Here is a 16525-nt window from a genome sequence, read left to right as displayed (position 1 = left end):
AGTAACAGCAGCACGCTTCCACTAACGCCAACCCCCTACCCCCTTCTCCCACCCCTCCCCAAGCTTCAATGTTTCTTTTTTCTTTCGCAAACCTTTTTCCTATTTTTCTTTTTTTTTTTTACTTTCTCTCCCTCCTCCTCCTCCTCCTTCTCCTCTTGTATTTTTTTATTTCCCTTTATCGTCGAAATAAATCGGCCCGAAGGTTCAATTTTTTTGTTCTTTCTTTCGTTCTTTCTTTCTCTTTTTCTTTTTTTTTTTTTTTTTTTTCTATTTATTTCGTTGCGATCGTTTCGACTAGATCGTTTCCTGTGCCGAATATCGAGAGATAAAGACCGTTAGATGCAACGCAACCTTTTCATCCCTTTTCATTTTTATTTATTTATCGATTAATCCATTTTTAGTTTTCTATTTGGTTCATCTGATATGCCGTAGAATCGTTCGCACTTGCAAAAATAAAAGGGAACGATTTTACCTACCATTCTATCCCACTCTCAACATTTTTTTAATTACCATTCATTTTGTTAGAGATCACTGTCGTATTTATATTATTATTAATATTATTATAATGTTATTTTCGTATTATTATTGGTAATCGTAATCATCTTATAGATCTTTGTATGACTGTTAATCATAAATATCATTTCTTATAAACTTTCTAGTACCTTACTTTTACCTTAATTTTCCTATTTCCCTAAATCAACTAATTCTAACTAACGCAAAAAAATAAATCATAGGTCTGAAAATTAGAAATTTTCGAGTTATTAATGTTTTTCAGTAACGAACGTATCCAGTATTCCTGAACCTGACCACGTAACAACGAATTTGTTATTTTTCCTCGACTACGATTATCTAGATTATATAATATTTCGATTATTATTTATTAATTTATCTTGAATTTTGTTATTAGATTTATTCAACTGATATGTCATAGGAATTCGTTTAAAATAAAACCAAAGGACATAATGAGGGGGAGGGAGGTGATATAAGTTTGTGATTTTCTTCGACAATTGTTTCTATCTATTGGTGCAGAGTGTCTTCTTCAAAGTGCGTTTTCTCTCATTAACTCTCTCTCTCTCCTTCTCTAATTTCAAGTTGGAACCGCGAAGGAGTCGTCTCATTTCAAGATCTATAGTTCTGTTCGTTTGTCGCCTGACTTTCCAAAGATCTTTGAAGATGGTGGTGATGGTATAAGAGAGAGAAAGAGAGAGAAAGTCACAGAGAAAGTCACAGAGAAAGAGAGAGAGAGAGGACTGAAGTGGCTGTTGGCCGTAGCTGTTGGATGGAGAATTTAACTCGCGGACCGGCGCAATTAATCCGTCTAATTAAAGACGAGGGGTAGAGGGGAACGCGAAAAGGGGGAGATTTCATCTTAGTTTGGCGCGTCGAACCTTCGTCCGAATGAAATTCTTCCTATCCCTTTCCCTTTTGAAACGTAACGGAGAAAGAGAGAGAGAGAGTGAGAAAGAAATAGAATTAAAGAAAATAATAGTGATGATAAGATATGAATTTGTTACGGATTACCTGTTTAATTAATATATATATTATTATATATATTATTATATATTTAATTAATATATAATAATTCTTTAATTAATAATAGACTTTTTTAATTTTTTGGATAAGTAAACCAATCGGGAAAACAAACTTTTTGTATTTTATAAATAATTGTTGTTATTTTTATTATTTAAAACGATATGGATCCTCTTTGTCCGACGGCAAGTTCAATTTTTCTTTTTTGTTCTTTTTTTTTCATTAGAATCAACCGTAAACGATCTACCTCCGACGTTAATTACATTTTGAATTAGTGCATCGCGTAGAGGTACGGCTTGCGCTAAATAAGCGAATGTAACCGGCAACTTTGTACGCTGAAAACGATTGAGCACGCGCTCGTGCACGAGCCAGAATATAATGCAACAATAGACGGGGATAGATGTACTTCGGAAAGTACAATAGGATTCCCTAATAGAGTATGCAATTACGTATATCATGAAAGAACGAAACAACTTATTAATGAACGAATATATATATATGTATAACATTTTCGATAAAGTATTAGAGATCCTATTAATTAGATACTACTATCCTTCTCTTTATCCACGTCGATCTCTACCGTTCGGTAATTAAAGCATTTTTTCATTTTCATTTTTATATTTATTCATAGAGAAATATAGTATTAATAGCTACTCGAACGAGAAGAGTACATTTTAAATATTATATATACTTTTCTATTACCGCGAACTAACTTTCGAATTCATTACTTGTACAATTTGTAACTAATTAAATAGTAATTTATAGTTCGTTACTTGTATCAAATAAAATTAACTCAAGAAAAGTATTAAACAGAGTTAAGAAAAAAAACTACAAATATTTTTAAATAACTTCAACGTTTGTGCGAACTGAGATAAGCAAAAGAAAAAAAAATATAAAACGTAAAGCATGGAATATTTTGTCGTTGACGGAAGGAACGCAGTGATAATCGTAATAATCATTGGGGGAGATAGAAAATATCGATAAAATATCCCATATATTTGTCATATGATTACATATGATTTTTATCGGATGTATATACGTGCGTTCATATAGAACTGAAATGATTAATACCTAGTAAAGTAAGAATAACGTGTAACGTAGGGTCTGTTTGCGTGGGGGAACGCATTGTTAGCATATAGTCATCCGGTAACAGAGGCGTAACCGTAACAACAATTATTGTTGACCCACGCGGTTCCCGGTCGCGCATCCGTTTCGGAAATGACGTTGACCATATCTTGTTTCCTTCCTTCCTTCCTTCCTTCCTTCCTTCCTACCTTCATACCTACCTTTGCATTTCTCTAACTAGCAATCCTATCGTTCTTCTATTAGAATCCGCCGATTGTCGATTAAGGGAAATGGATTCGAAGATTGCGATTAGAAATCCGTGCTCGTGGGAAACAAAAACTCGGGTTCGTTTACTCTTTTATGTTTTTTCCTTTTTGTTTTTTCCTTTTTTAAATTATTCAATTTCGCTTAGGTTAGAACTTTATTCCTTCCATGCTAAAAGGTGTTTACGAAGTACGTTTTCTATAGCTTTGGCAATAAATTAGAAATGGGATTTATTAATAATTGATGATGTTTTCTTTAGTACCGTGAACAAGAAAACAGCTATTAACGGTAAAGGTAATTTACCAAATTACGGGATAATTAAATCATGCGCTAAGGAGTACCTATTGCGAGGGAAAGAATATACGAGAGAAAAAAAAAGGGAGAGGGAGAGAGAGAGAGACAAATTCAAAATGCAAATAGCAAGTGCTTAGCTTGGAATGAGTAGCTGCAAATTAAAATCGATGCTCATAGGAACTTTTATGGATATACGGATGCTATGTAGGTACACCTGGTTTAAAATGAAACGCTAACGAGCGATTTTGAAATATTAGCGTTTGTACATTCCGAGTGTACTTGTGCGTATATACGTGTAACGAGACTCTCAAAGAGATGAATTTCGTTCTTTCGTAGAGCATAAATGATATATCTAGCAGCATAAATACAATATAATACTTTTATTTCTTAACGAACGTCGAGACAAATGTATTTTTAGTTTTAACCCATCGTTACGTTTAATCGTTCTAAACAAAATCCGGAAATATTTCTTTCTTCTTTTTCTTTTTTTTTCTTTTTTTGCTATTTACGCATTTCGATATATTTGTTTGAAAGGATAAGAATTTGATTAATCAAAAGAAGGATGAAAAATTAAGGATCGATTTTACGTCAATTTTTCATCGGGATGGGGATAACAATTAACTTGATCTGAAATAGGAGGGGCGAATCGAGAAACCATCGATGTTCCTGAAATAAAAACATTATTCGTTTATCGGGATAGAAAATTACGACAGAGCTATGTCATTTCTTATTCGATTCGATTCCTCTTCCGTGCAATTACAAGGATTAATTGGGTACGTTTTAATTGTTCGTTAACACTATGCTCGTCGATGGTTTAGCTTAGATCTGTTAGGTTTAGAGAAATTAATTAAGTACCTTTTCTTAACTAATTTACTATTTATTTGTAAAGTAATCATACATCTGTTATTCTTTCAAACAGTTTCTATTATTTTCGATTACTTTGGTTTGCAAGATTCTTTTTCAAAATGTTTCAAAAATTGATTAAAAAGAAGAATACTATTGAAAATGGCAGGCATATAATGTCACTGATTAAAAATATTTTCCCTTTACAGTAATTTCACTTCAAAGGTAGTTACATAAACGTGAAAACTTTTTCGATAATAGTAATAATTAAAAATATTTCAAATTTGTTTCTTTGACTAATTTTTCATCATAGTAATAAAAAAATATTGTCAATCATCTCTCTCTCTCTCTCTCTCTCTCAATGTTCACGTTTCAAATAACGGATAGGTAATACGAAGGGCATATAGTACTTAGCGAAGTTAGACGCGTGTTCGTAGGAGATTGACAAATGGGTAAGGGCCATGTGGGATGGATCATATCTTTGGTTGGGCCGTAAACCACAGGATTAGTTAGCCGATCGGCATCAGGAACAGGAACAAGACCAGGAACAGCAGCGACAATGACAACGACAGCGAATAGCCAACCGATGGGACGCTTTCGAATAATTCTCGAGGTAAGCTGCTTCGCTTTGAAGCGTAGTGGATTAATGCGAACCCGTGACACGACGATGGCTACTCGATGATACGATGGTTTGAATGAACGGTTCGATTGGGTACCACCCCGATTCATTCTTCATCCTTTTGATCGGCAGTCAAACAGACGTTTTAGCTTTGCGGTGGTAACCGATTGTCTTCTTCGTGTCGATTAAACCAAACCACGAAACAAACCACACTTCTCTCCTAAATAATCCAATTGAAAAATTGTTTGTACGCGTTTAGTACAGAGAATACTGTTAGGTGTATCGATAAATCGATATTCCTGCTAACGGTCGTAGTTTCGGAAACTATTCCAAGGTTGGATCATTCATTTTTAATGAAAAATTGTCGATTTCTTCCCTTAGGTGAATTCGAAAGTCGAATGAACGAACGAACGAACGAACGAACGTTTCGGTATTCGATATCCGGTGGTGATGGTTGAATAAGGCTATTGATATAACCAAACCATAGCCATGGTCCAGACCAATAACTAATTAACGTTCGTAATCCCTAGAGTTTTCGATGGAAATGGAGAGAGAACTCCTTCCCGTTAACCTGGGTATCACCAGTTTCGTCCTATCAATGTATCAATTCGTAACAGTGATCCTTCCATCGGTCCTCTAACGTTACAGTTACTACTACTGTTACTGATCCTGTGTTACGGCAGTAGCAATAGCAGCAGCAGCAGCAGCCGACGCAGATTATCCAGCGAATATTTAATGAACGGATCGCTCGCATAACGCCGCCAATTTAAATTTTAAAAGGGGGACCGAAGGTGGGAACTTCGGAAGGGGGGGAGATGAAAGAGTTCTGGAAGAGATTCGAGAGGGAGATAGCGCGCGGGAATGGTAGATAAGAAACGAAGAGGGTACGCGGAGGCCCTGAAAAGAGAAGCAAATCGGCCAAGTTTCTCCGATATCCGAGCGCCAATGAAATTATTTGCTAGACTTTATCTTCCCAACCTGGTTTTACCGAAAGAAGATTAAAATGCACTTTAAATACGTAAATCGCGAGAAAGAGAGAGAGAGAACAATTCGATAAATCTTTCCTCTCTAAGTTAAGCTTTTAGTTATACAAAATTAGCTGTTTCGGAATAAAGCCAAAAGAAAATCATCATTTTCTATAAGCTTTAAAAGCGTGTTCTCTCGCGTTCGATGGAACATTTGGTACACCGTTGGTTTTATCTCTCTCCCTCCTCTCTTTCCCTGTTTCGGTATATGAGAAGGTTGCGGTTCGCAACTTGGTTTCGTTGGTAACGCACTTACGATTAAAGGAGGTGAACGGTGCGAGAGCTCCGAGCTACATAATCCCTTTAAGAAGCCTTTACGAACGTGACAACCGGCGCGCGGTGCGGTGCACTGCGGTGCAGTACAGTGCAGTGCAGTGCAGTGCCGTTGCATACACGGAACCATGAACGAACACTGAGTTGAGCGGCTGGCTTCGGTCTCTTCTAATGGTCTTTGCATATCATTAATTTTACAAGCATTTTAAGACCGTTACGTGCCCGTAATTAAGACGACGATCCGTGGTACCATCGTCTAGAGATCAAGGATAAAAGAAACACCGATATATGACTTTGAAATTAATTGTAATATCGGGATTCGATAGAGACCTCTTTTTTTTCCTTTCTTTCTTTTTTTCCCTTTTTCCTCGGTTTTCATTTTTTTCTTCTCACCAGTTGATACGAATAATTGTGAAATCGTTAAGAGACTTTAATTATATCGTATCGCGTGAGGGGATGTATAGAGATCGATGATGAACCAGTATTGAAACGTAAAAAAACATATTTTCTCTGGCGTAAAATGAGAACACGTTTTCGGATAACGTTTCTGACCGTAGAAACACACATATACGCTCGTACTTATGTTTTAGATATTCGTGATATTATACTTACATTTATGTGTACACCTACACACACCAACGCAATTTTCAATTAGCTACGGGAATGCTCGTAAGTTCTTGTTAACTAATAATTAATAATCGAGGTCGGCGCTCGGGCGAGAACTTGCGGTGTTCGTGCGTTGGTACAAGCTATCCCATCAGACATATGCGCTCGCGTGCTATAATTAGACAGTGTGTAACGTTGAGCATGATACGTTCACGACCGATACATCTTTCCCTTCAAAAGGGAAACCCCCTTTATGCTTAAACGTTCGATAATAATCGAGCTTTATCAGTTCCCGAGTTATTGAAATTATTATCTATTCCTAGTAAACCAACGATGTTGAAACATAATTCGAATATATATGTTCTCTTTTAATATTATTAATTATTTCTAAAACTATTTTTGATGCACGAATAATCGATTCGACTTTCCTCTTCTTTTTTCTTTTCATGTTTCATCTTTATCCACAGGATGACCTAAGCCGGGCACACAAAACAACAATGGCAGAGCTTAAGTCTCGAGTTTCTGGTTCGTCCGAGCCAAAAAGGTCTAAAGTGTAAAGGGTTAACTCGAAAAATAATCTATTTATTTATTCCACGTTTATATATATGAAAACAGTAAAATATGTGTTATACAATATTATTCGAACCATGCAAAATAGGAAATGATATTACAAACATTTATGGTAATTGTAACTAATGTTTAATTAATATATTATATCATGTTAAATCGAATTATATCTTCTATCGTAATTTTTGCTTTTGTATTTTGGAAAACGATTAAATTAGTTTTTCGTTGCCGCGATCAGATTATTTATATAAAAAAAAAAAAAAAAAGAAAATATCCAGACTCTTTAAAACGAGGATAGTAGACAGAAATAGCGGTAGCCTCTTTATAGGTAGAGCTAACAGGTGGGAACGTAAACTTGACTCTCCTTTGCGACTGCTAAATATTTTATTGATCCCACGATTATGCGCCCCTTTTTCCCTAGGGATGATTATATTGATTAATTTGTTTATTTTAAACATTATTGAAATTTTGGATTTTAACGTAATGAGAATTTTCAACGTTTTCTCTTTAGAAAGAAAAAAAAACGAATGGGAGAAATATGGTTTTGGTAAATCGAGATCAATGTCAAGAAGCGTGGGTGGGGAGGGGGGTGGCATAAATGCAACGTAACGGCTTAACGCGAACAAACTTGTCTTGTGCTTACCGTCCTAACTCGGTATCGAACGTCAAGCATACTAGGAAGTACACGACGCAGTAACCCCCTTTCCCTCCCCCTCCTCTTGTCTTCATCCCCCCAATGCTTCCAGCCTTGATATCGGATCGATATCGGGGAGGATAGGAAGCTTCAGGGATTCGACTACGGATCGCGTGGGATTTCACCTCGATAATTGAACATTCGACTTCGATCTACTCTCGATTGTTGGAACACGAACGGATCCTTGCTAAGGTTATTGTTAGTTAACGCGTTCGTTTAAGGATAATAAGATATATTCTCGGTTAGTATCCCCCTTAAAGCTTGATAATTAATTTTAACTACTTATCCTAATTTTTTTAACGTTAAAATACTTCACCTATTATATTTTTTTATTTTGTTATCCTTTTAATGTCTCTCTCTCTCTCTCTTTCTCTTAACAAAATTTCAGTCTCTCCTTTATAGTACCATAAACGCATACACACACACACACACACATACATGTACGTAACACGTATAATGACCTACTCTCACAGATGCTTTTCCGTAAAAATGCTCCCTTTTCCACAGTGTAGAGCTGGTTTTTTTTTTTTTTTATGCTCATATTATCATGTCCTAACGGAAGCTCGGCGAGCGCGTACATTAAGCCGAGTACAAACTTTACGATCCACCTGTTCTAAGCGTGGCATATTTACCTCAGTCTCTCACCCCCCCTCGTACCCCCTCCTCGCCCCTCCCCATCCCCCCCGAACCCAGCCGCGTTTACAACAACCGTCGTCCAACGTCTTCATAACTACCGCCACGCGCACGTGTTCTTTCCTCCTGCTCTGTTTTCTTTTCAAATAATACTTATTAAGAAAATAAATTTTCTTTTCTCTCATTTCCAGTCTATAATCTCCCCCTACGCCAAATTATCATACCCAAAGATTTTCTTTTTTAACTCCACGGATAATTCATTTTCCTTTTTTCTGCCACCCCCCCGATCCGAACGAAATATTCGATGAGACGTCGACTTACTCGTTTTCACCGCAATTTTTGTCGAGATTCAATCAGGAAACGAAAGCGAACTTTCGGAGGGGGGAGGAGGAGGAGGAGGAGGAGGAAGGTGTCTGATAGTTGCCCGAAGTTATTCTTAGAAAATCCCATTCTTCGTTGGCTGTTACTGGCTACTGCTGCTGCTGCTACTGGGTGCTTCTTTTCTTTAAAAGATGAAAGAAATTCGTTTTCGTTTTCGCGTCGAAAATGGTGTCGCTTACGTTAACGTTCTCTTTCTCTTTCTCTTTTTCTATTTTTCCCTTTATTAGATGGTGTAACGTTGCAACGTACCAACGTAAAAGTATGTTCTTTATTATACGGAAGGGGGGAGGGGGAATTGGAGAGAGAGAGAGAGAGAGAGAGAAAGGGGGACATAGATGGATGGATAGAGCGTGAAAGGAAAATGAAGAGACGGCAAGAATGGGATAAAAAGAGAAACTAAAGTGACTCGTAGGACGATGGAAGACAGTAGTACTCTAAGGGGTGGGCAGAAAGAGTGTGATAAAGATTGGGAAAGAGATAGACCAAAATCCTGAGCTCTCTTTCCTCGAGGTGAATACACTGAATACATTACCGACGTAATGCAGTTCCCACATAAATTAACATACGCCCGCGGCGTTGAGGAATCGTCCGAGCGGGAACGCCGCGTGAAATCTTCTTAAAGTTTTCTCAATGGGCCGCGAAAACTTTTCCCCCGACGAAATGAAAATTTGCCCTGAAAAACTTTTTTTTGTACCCTTTTTTTTCTCTCTTCCTACCTTCTTTCCCTCCTTATAAAGAGGAATAAAGAAAAAAGGAGAAGAAAGTTAAAAAAAAATAAAGGAAAAAGAAAAAAGAAAGAACAAAGAGAGACGAGAGCAATCTTCATCCAGGATCAAAATTCCGATGATATTCGAGAGAGAGAGAGAGAGAGAGAGAGAGAGAGAGAGAGAGAGAGAGAGAGAGAGATCGTTTCGATCGGTTTTTCGTTCTAGGACGACAATCTCGTAGTAACCGGTAATCCAATGCAATAATAAAAAAATAGTAGTGTAGCTGTATCGTGAAGTATTTTTTTTCTTGTTCTTCTTTTTACAGGGATTAAAGCTCCCTTGGCGAACGAAAGAGAGGAGAAGAAGAAAAAGAAGTGGATTAAGCTCGTTGTAACTGTCATTTCGTTATTCGGCTATCGATATTATCTATTGAACATGAATTTCGTGTCGAATTCCGTGTTAGCAATGTAATTAAACTTAGTTAAAGTAACATGAAATATTATCGGACCGATGGCATGGAACGTAAAGTGGGAAGATAAAAAACTAAAGAATGAGAATTGGTGGATATAAATACGACGAAATCGAAGCTTTTAATTAAGACCGGCATATGGGGGCAGATTTCTAACCAATTTAGCGAGTTAAAATCGGGTCACGATGCTATTTCCCAGGGGAAAATTACTAAAGATCTTTAGTTATTTCGCGAACATTCCTTTTCGAATAGTTCCGAATCGTTCCAATCGCGTTACGAAGTATTTTCCTTTTTTATTTATTTAACAGACCCGTGTCTCTCGATATTCCCTGTTTAACTTTGAATTTGGCACGTCCTAACGTTACGGTTGATCTATTTCTTCGTTTTCTCTCCCTCCCTCTCTCTCTCTCTCTCTCTCTCTCTCTCTCTCTCTCTCATCGTGTTTACGACTTTGGTGAGTTTAGCAAAAGATGGCTAGCGCGGTTTCATCCACTAAAAGTTTTCGTTATTAACGACACCGGATGCATTAATTTAAAAGGGTCTGCTGCGCGTTATTACCGCAACAACAATTTTTAATTAAGAAGAAAGTGCGTGCATTATATAAACACGTATTTTTCTGGAATATCGACATTTTTTATACAAATTATCTTTGTTTTTATATTATTTCCTTTTTAAACTCATTTCCCTCTCTCTCTCTCTCTCTCCCTCTCTCTACACCAACATTTCTTTAATATCAAAGTAACGTTTCTCTCGTAAAATAGACTATCACGATAAGCCAGAAAGGTAAAGAAAGAAAGAAAGAAACGGAGAATGAGAGAGACGGTTGGGATTCGTTCGCTGGGCACAGGATCAGCAGGATGGTGGTGCGTTCCGTTCTATGCAGCTCTTCCTAGGAGAGAGAGCACGTAGCTGTTTACCATGAGCGGCACGTTGCTGTCCAGCGGTGGCTGGCTACTGGGGCCCCCTACTCGATGTCTCTAGCTCGTGCCTCTCAACCACCTCCTGCTTTGGCTAGCCATGATCCATCTGACGCGAGAACCCTCGAGGATCATCGTCCTTCTCGGTGGTTGCACCTTTGCCGGTTGTGCACTCACGTTTCAGGCCTCATGCATCGCATATCGCTCGGGAAAACGTGACTTCGCTTCTGCCCGATCCCCTTTTTCCCGCCTACCGCACCTCTATTTTTCATTTTCTTTTCATTTTTTTTTTCTTCTTTCTCCTCGACGCCGACGTTTCCAATTATTTCCATCTTTTGTTCGGTATCCTTCTCTCTCTCTCTTCTTCTTCTTGAAAACCTTATAATTACGACGAGAAAATCGGAATATCATCTTGTTCTTATCACGATTAATTCGCGTAAGATGTTTAATTAATTAAACGACCACTCTCCCCCTCCCCTCCCCTCCCCCTTTTTCTCGATTTTAATCTGGAAAACATTGAAAGTTTCGGCCCGTTGATCGACAAAGTATTTTTCGAACGAGGACGCGTCGCGATTAGAGTTCTAAAAATGCTACTCTATTTCCATGCCGTGAACGTTACTATTCAAGACGGAACACGGAAACCGAACAATGTGTATGCCGAGTCTTTGGAAAAGTATTCAAATTTTTTCGTTTCGACAAAGATCGCTGAGAAATCTCGAGAAACGTGAGAACTCTGGGGTATCGGTGAAATATTTCCGTCGAGAGATCCCAACGAGAGTGAAAATGTTTATGCACTTTTATCGATCACCCGGTATGTGTCTATGTGTCGTGTATTAAGATTATTCGTTGGTTAGTTATTTTCTTTTGAAAAATACGTTTTTATTCGATAACTAAGATGATTTATCGTTAAACTCAGAATCGGAGGCTAGGTGATACAGATATTTGCTTAATCGTCAAAATTGTAGATTTGGAATAATTCCAGATAATTCGGTAGATGATATCGCGTTAAGTTCCCTTCCTTTTGATAAAAAGGAAGGAAAAAGATATCGTCGAGTATGACGATTTCCTCGAACGAGCCAAAAATTATAAACGACTCGAGTTATCTTATTTAAAACGATCTCTTCTTATTCTTATTTCGTGTTAGACTCGTTCCGAGATAACTATGCGTCGCCAAGATGGATATAGAATAGAATCCACTCTATTTCTCTCTCTCTCTCTCTAACGGAATATCTAATTCATTTCACGATTCTCGGTGAATCGCGTAAGATTTTCTTTTCTCAAGAAACAGTTCTCCTCTATCCACTGCCAAGAATTCAATGAATGAATGAATGGGAATGGTCACTACGAGTTGTTTCGCGTAAAGTTTATTTGCTTTCCACGAACTATCATAATAATTATAAAGACGAGGAGAGTCAGAGATAGGTAGAAATGTGTGACTAGCATCTGCAAACGTAATACAGCAACGTTATCTAACAGTACAGTGTGTTTACATTGCGGATATCAGTGAGAAGACAAACCTTGGTAGAGGGTAGCGAACTAACTCGCATTATCCATCCGTCCTATTTCAGCTCTCAATCCTTCTCCTCCTTACGGTAGTCTCTTGATATATACCAATTCCTTTTCGATAAACGATACACCATCTCGTATTCCCTTCTATGTTCCTGTTACGTCTATCTGTATCTCTTACGTTACTCCATTTTCATGAATGGGAAAGCTTATTAAGCTGTCGTGATTCTACAATCCTACGAAAATCATTCAAATATTCTATCGATAAAGTCATTTGGATAATATTCTTCCTCGGAGAGTTTTTCCATTTAGGTGCATAGTTAATATGCGCATTTTTATTCGCTGCATTCTTTAGTAATTTATCGGATAACGATATTAAATCGAGAAGATAAGATCCGTTGATGTTTCGTCAGACCTGGAAATAATAATACGAATGAATTATAATCATGGTATTAATTTAATATAAAAATTCGTCGAGATTGATTTTTTTTATTCGTGGAACGTGGTAGAGTATTGCTAATCAGTGAGATCTAGCACAAACAATGAGAGTATGCACGTTTGGATTCTTCGGGTCGCACGTTTTCGGTGCATTCTTGGCGCGTCCTTGGCGCGTCGCTAGCGCGTTACTTGCGAGCCGTTTAGGAGCCAAGTGGTCGATGCATCTTTGGTTATCTCTCTCTGGTAGTTGCATTGTTGTACGCTATCCTTCCTCCTACATTTGTCCTATAGATTCTCTAATCGATACGACGCGTTACCAATGTCTAATTCGTTTTATTTCCATTTAACACGTATACTTTTCTTTTTTATATTTGCTTATCGAGTGCGAAAAATAATAATTATTATTCTTGTTAATTGATAATATCGTTGATTAAAAGTAAATCCCTTTCCCCTCTTTCACATCGAATGAAATGACGTATAATAAAACCGTTTGTACAATTTTATATTTTAATAATTACAAGTTTGCGTGTACAAATACGCACACGTAGGAGGTATATTGTGTAACAGGTCAATAATATATTCATTCCTGCCTCTGCCATCTATGTTGACATTCGGTTTAAATCCTATGGATAAAATCATTTCAATTGCAAAAATAAATATACAGTTTTGACTATAGTTTATTTACTATAGGGAGTAAAAAAAAAGTCACTACAATACTAATGCAAATATTTTTCCTCGTCATCTATATAGTACGTAATATATATAAAAAAAAAAACAAATACATGCGTGCAGTTAACACGCGATAGCAGTGAAATCTTTTAGAAAATTCAACTCCGAGAAAGTGAGACGAATGTTTATATTTTATACTACTTATGCTACATTATATATTATACAGATTTAAACAAGTTTTCAATTTCAACAATTGATTCGATGAAACTTGTCACGTGTGCCGAAAGATAATCATTTTCAAATAAAAGAAATTCATTCAATTTGTCTTATACTCATATGTTGTGTAGAAAATTTTTCTTAGAAAGGATGTGAGACACTTAGAAACAGAGAGACAGAGAAAGAAGATTAAATTGATTGGATTTGCAATAAAAGTATTAAAAAAACATGCGCGGGTGTCGAATAATATATGGGGGGAAAAATAGAAAGAAAAAGAAAAGACAGAGAGAGAGAGAGAGAGAGAAAGAAAATGAGCGATAAAAGGAGGGAGGGAGGAAGTGGGTGGGGGTGGGGGTGGGGGTGGGGTAACATTCGCACGATCCGCGTGAAAAAATATAATGAGAACGACGAGGCACATAGCGAGATTCTCAACATACTATACTCTAAAGCACTTGACGATGTTGCTGCACGCGTTATAAGTGCAACCTTCGTTTCATTCCATTCACGTTTCATGCGCTCCAAAAATTATTTATATTTCGAGAAGCGAAGATAGAGCGTTGGCTTAACGATAGCGTTTCTACCATTGAAACTCACGGATGCCGTCCGAAGGGCCCTTTAAAATACACTCTCGCATAAATTCTTATTCATCGAGTTATGTTTCGAAAAAGAAAAAAAGAAAAAAAAAGAAAAAAAAAGTAAAGAGAGAAATAAAGATTGAGAAAGAAAGAGAGAGAGAGAGAGAGAGAGGGAGTGGGAGGGAGGGAAAAGAAAAAAGAAAGAATTCGTTATTCACGTTCCCAGCTGGTAGTCGATAAAATATATATTGGCGAGTTTTACGAAAAGGGTGGAACTGGAATCTGATTTTTTCTTTTTTTTTTATATTCATTGAACTTTTCTTTCCCCCCTATTTTCCCCATCTCTATCTCTCTTTTCTGTACTTAATTATTCATTACTGTCCAAGCGAACGCGAAGTGAGAAGGTTCTTTCATTTTTAGTCGGTCTTTTTGTCCTCGTAACATAAAAACCATTGTAGATGAAAAGATATGCGGCCATAGAATTTGGTTTTTTTGTTTTTCCCTTTTTTTACTTTTTTTTTTTTTTTTTTTTATAGTAGAAAGCTGCATATTTGCTAGATATTCCATTTCTAGGTTTTGATAGTTAAAAAATGGGAATAATACTTTAAATTTGTATGCATTTTGTATGCACGACGAAGGAGAATAAAAGGATGGGATAGCAAATTGTTAAGTAATTCGTCGAATTAAAAGGACAAGTACGAGTTCTCCTGAATTAATGCTGTTTTACGTTATTTAATATTATTTGACGAAAGAACGAATGGGCACAATGTTAAAAATCCAGAAATAATTGAAAAAAGAAAGGAAAGAAAATAAGGAAAAAGAAATAACTATACTAATGGGATAGTAAAGTAAAAGAAAATGAAAGAAAGAAAGAAATACTATAACGTTTGTCGTTACATACAGGATATGCAATGAAATCTGCTTTCTTTGAAAGTTTTTATTTAATAATTTCAATTCACGTTCGAAACTACGAGAGAGATAGAGAGAAAGCGTATCGACTATTTGATTCCGAGCAATCCAGATTACTTCTTATCAAAGGAAAAATAAAATCGAATTAGTACCTTTAACGAATGATTAATGTGTAATCCCTTTTCGACTGAAAGACTAATACTTTGGAAAAATTCAATACTTGTATAAGTAATGCCTATATAACGAATATATATATATAAAATATTACTAAAAATACAAAAATGTTATTTACAAAGTAAATATCTATAAGAATAATTAATTATCATTACAATTATAATAATGTAATTTTTTGTTCTATATCACCAGTAGCAATCGAATCATTCAGGTTGTTTGTTTTAAACGTTCCAACTATCATATATATATATATATATATAAAATATGTATATATATATATATATATATACATAAATTGTTAACGTATATAAATAATGATCAAATAAACAGGAAGCAATCACGAAGGTAAAATGAACATCATCGTAAAATAATCATTTTGTTCGGACTAAAACCACGCGATAAACGCCTAATGCTCGATATCTAAGGTAGATTATCTCAAGCGAAGCGATATTACGGTAAATGGTTGCACTATACTTGATAACAATTTCTTGTGCACTTGATTACTCTTTCCCTTTCCTTTTACCTTCTTCGTGAAAACGTAAAGTTCCTTCTCCCCACTTTTACTTTCTAAGCGTTTCCACCAAAATTGGATGCCGGTCTTTTTTCGGTCGCGCGTTTATTAATCCGCCTGTTAAAAATTGCTTTGAGATAAATTTCTGCATATTACTCGTCATGCACACATTTGCATTCAATCAATTTCTCGTAATATAAAGATATATAAATAGAAATTTCCAAATGATTATATTTTGTTCGCTTAAAAGTAATACGAATACAAGTTACCTTTATATTTACTGTATAAGAAAGGCCCATGAAAAAAAAATAAAAAAAAAAAAATAAAAATAAAACGAGTGTAGGATAAAACTAGTAAAGAAAAGTCAGCCGATCGAATTTCTTTCGTGCGGATCGTTAGATGTTAAGGTTGGTAGGTTGGTAGGTAGTTGGTAGACAGGTACGACCAAAGTTTTTCTTTACTAGAAAAGAAAATAATTGGAGAGAAGGGTAGAAAGTTTCATCGAAAAACAATGCGCGGCGTATTGCTGAGAGACCGTGACGGAAAAATGTGGCCATGGCGGTTAAAGGGGTGGTCGTTAAAAGTAAGACCGACAAATGGGCATCCGCTAGAGGCTGACCGCGGAAGAAAGTAAAAGAAA

The 16525-nt window shown here is 36.4% G+C and overlaps 1 long non-coding RNA gene across 1 annotated transcript in view; it reads right to left on the bottom strand.

Annotated features, from left to right (window-relative positions):
- Positions 1-11180: 11180 nt before the first annotated feature.
- The window catches only part of LOC122516531, a 47618-nt gene continuing 42273 nt past the window's right edge, over positions 11181-16525 (bottom strand). Inside the window, exons 2-3 of the long non-coding RNA XR_006303589.1 lie at positions 12405-12808; positions 11181-12330 (exon numbers count right to left, since the gene is read on the bottom strand). This is a non-coding gene — a long non-coding RNA (uncharacterized LOC122516531). The remainder of the gene's footprint in view (positions 12331-12404; positions 12809-16525) is intronic.

The sequence above is a fragment of the Polistes fuscatus genome, unplaced genomic scaffold (assembly GCF_010416935.1).
Source record: "Polistes fuscatus isolate 324 unplaced genomic scaffold, CU_Pfus_HIC Scaffold2, whole genome shotgun sequence".
NCBI classification, from domain to species: Eukaryota; Metazoa; Arthropoda; class Insecta; order Hymenoptera; family Vespidae; genus Polistes; species Polistes fuscatus.
This window is presented reverse-complemented; position numbering and strand designations above follow the sequence as displayed.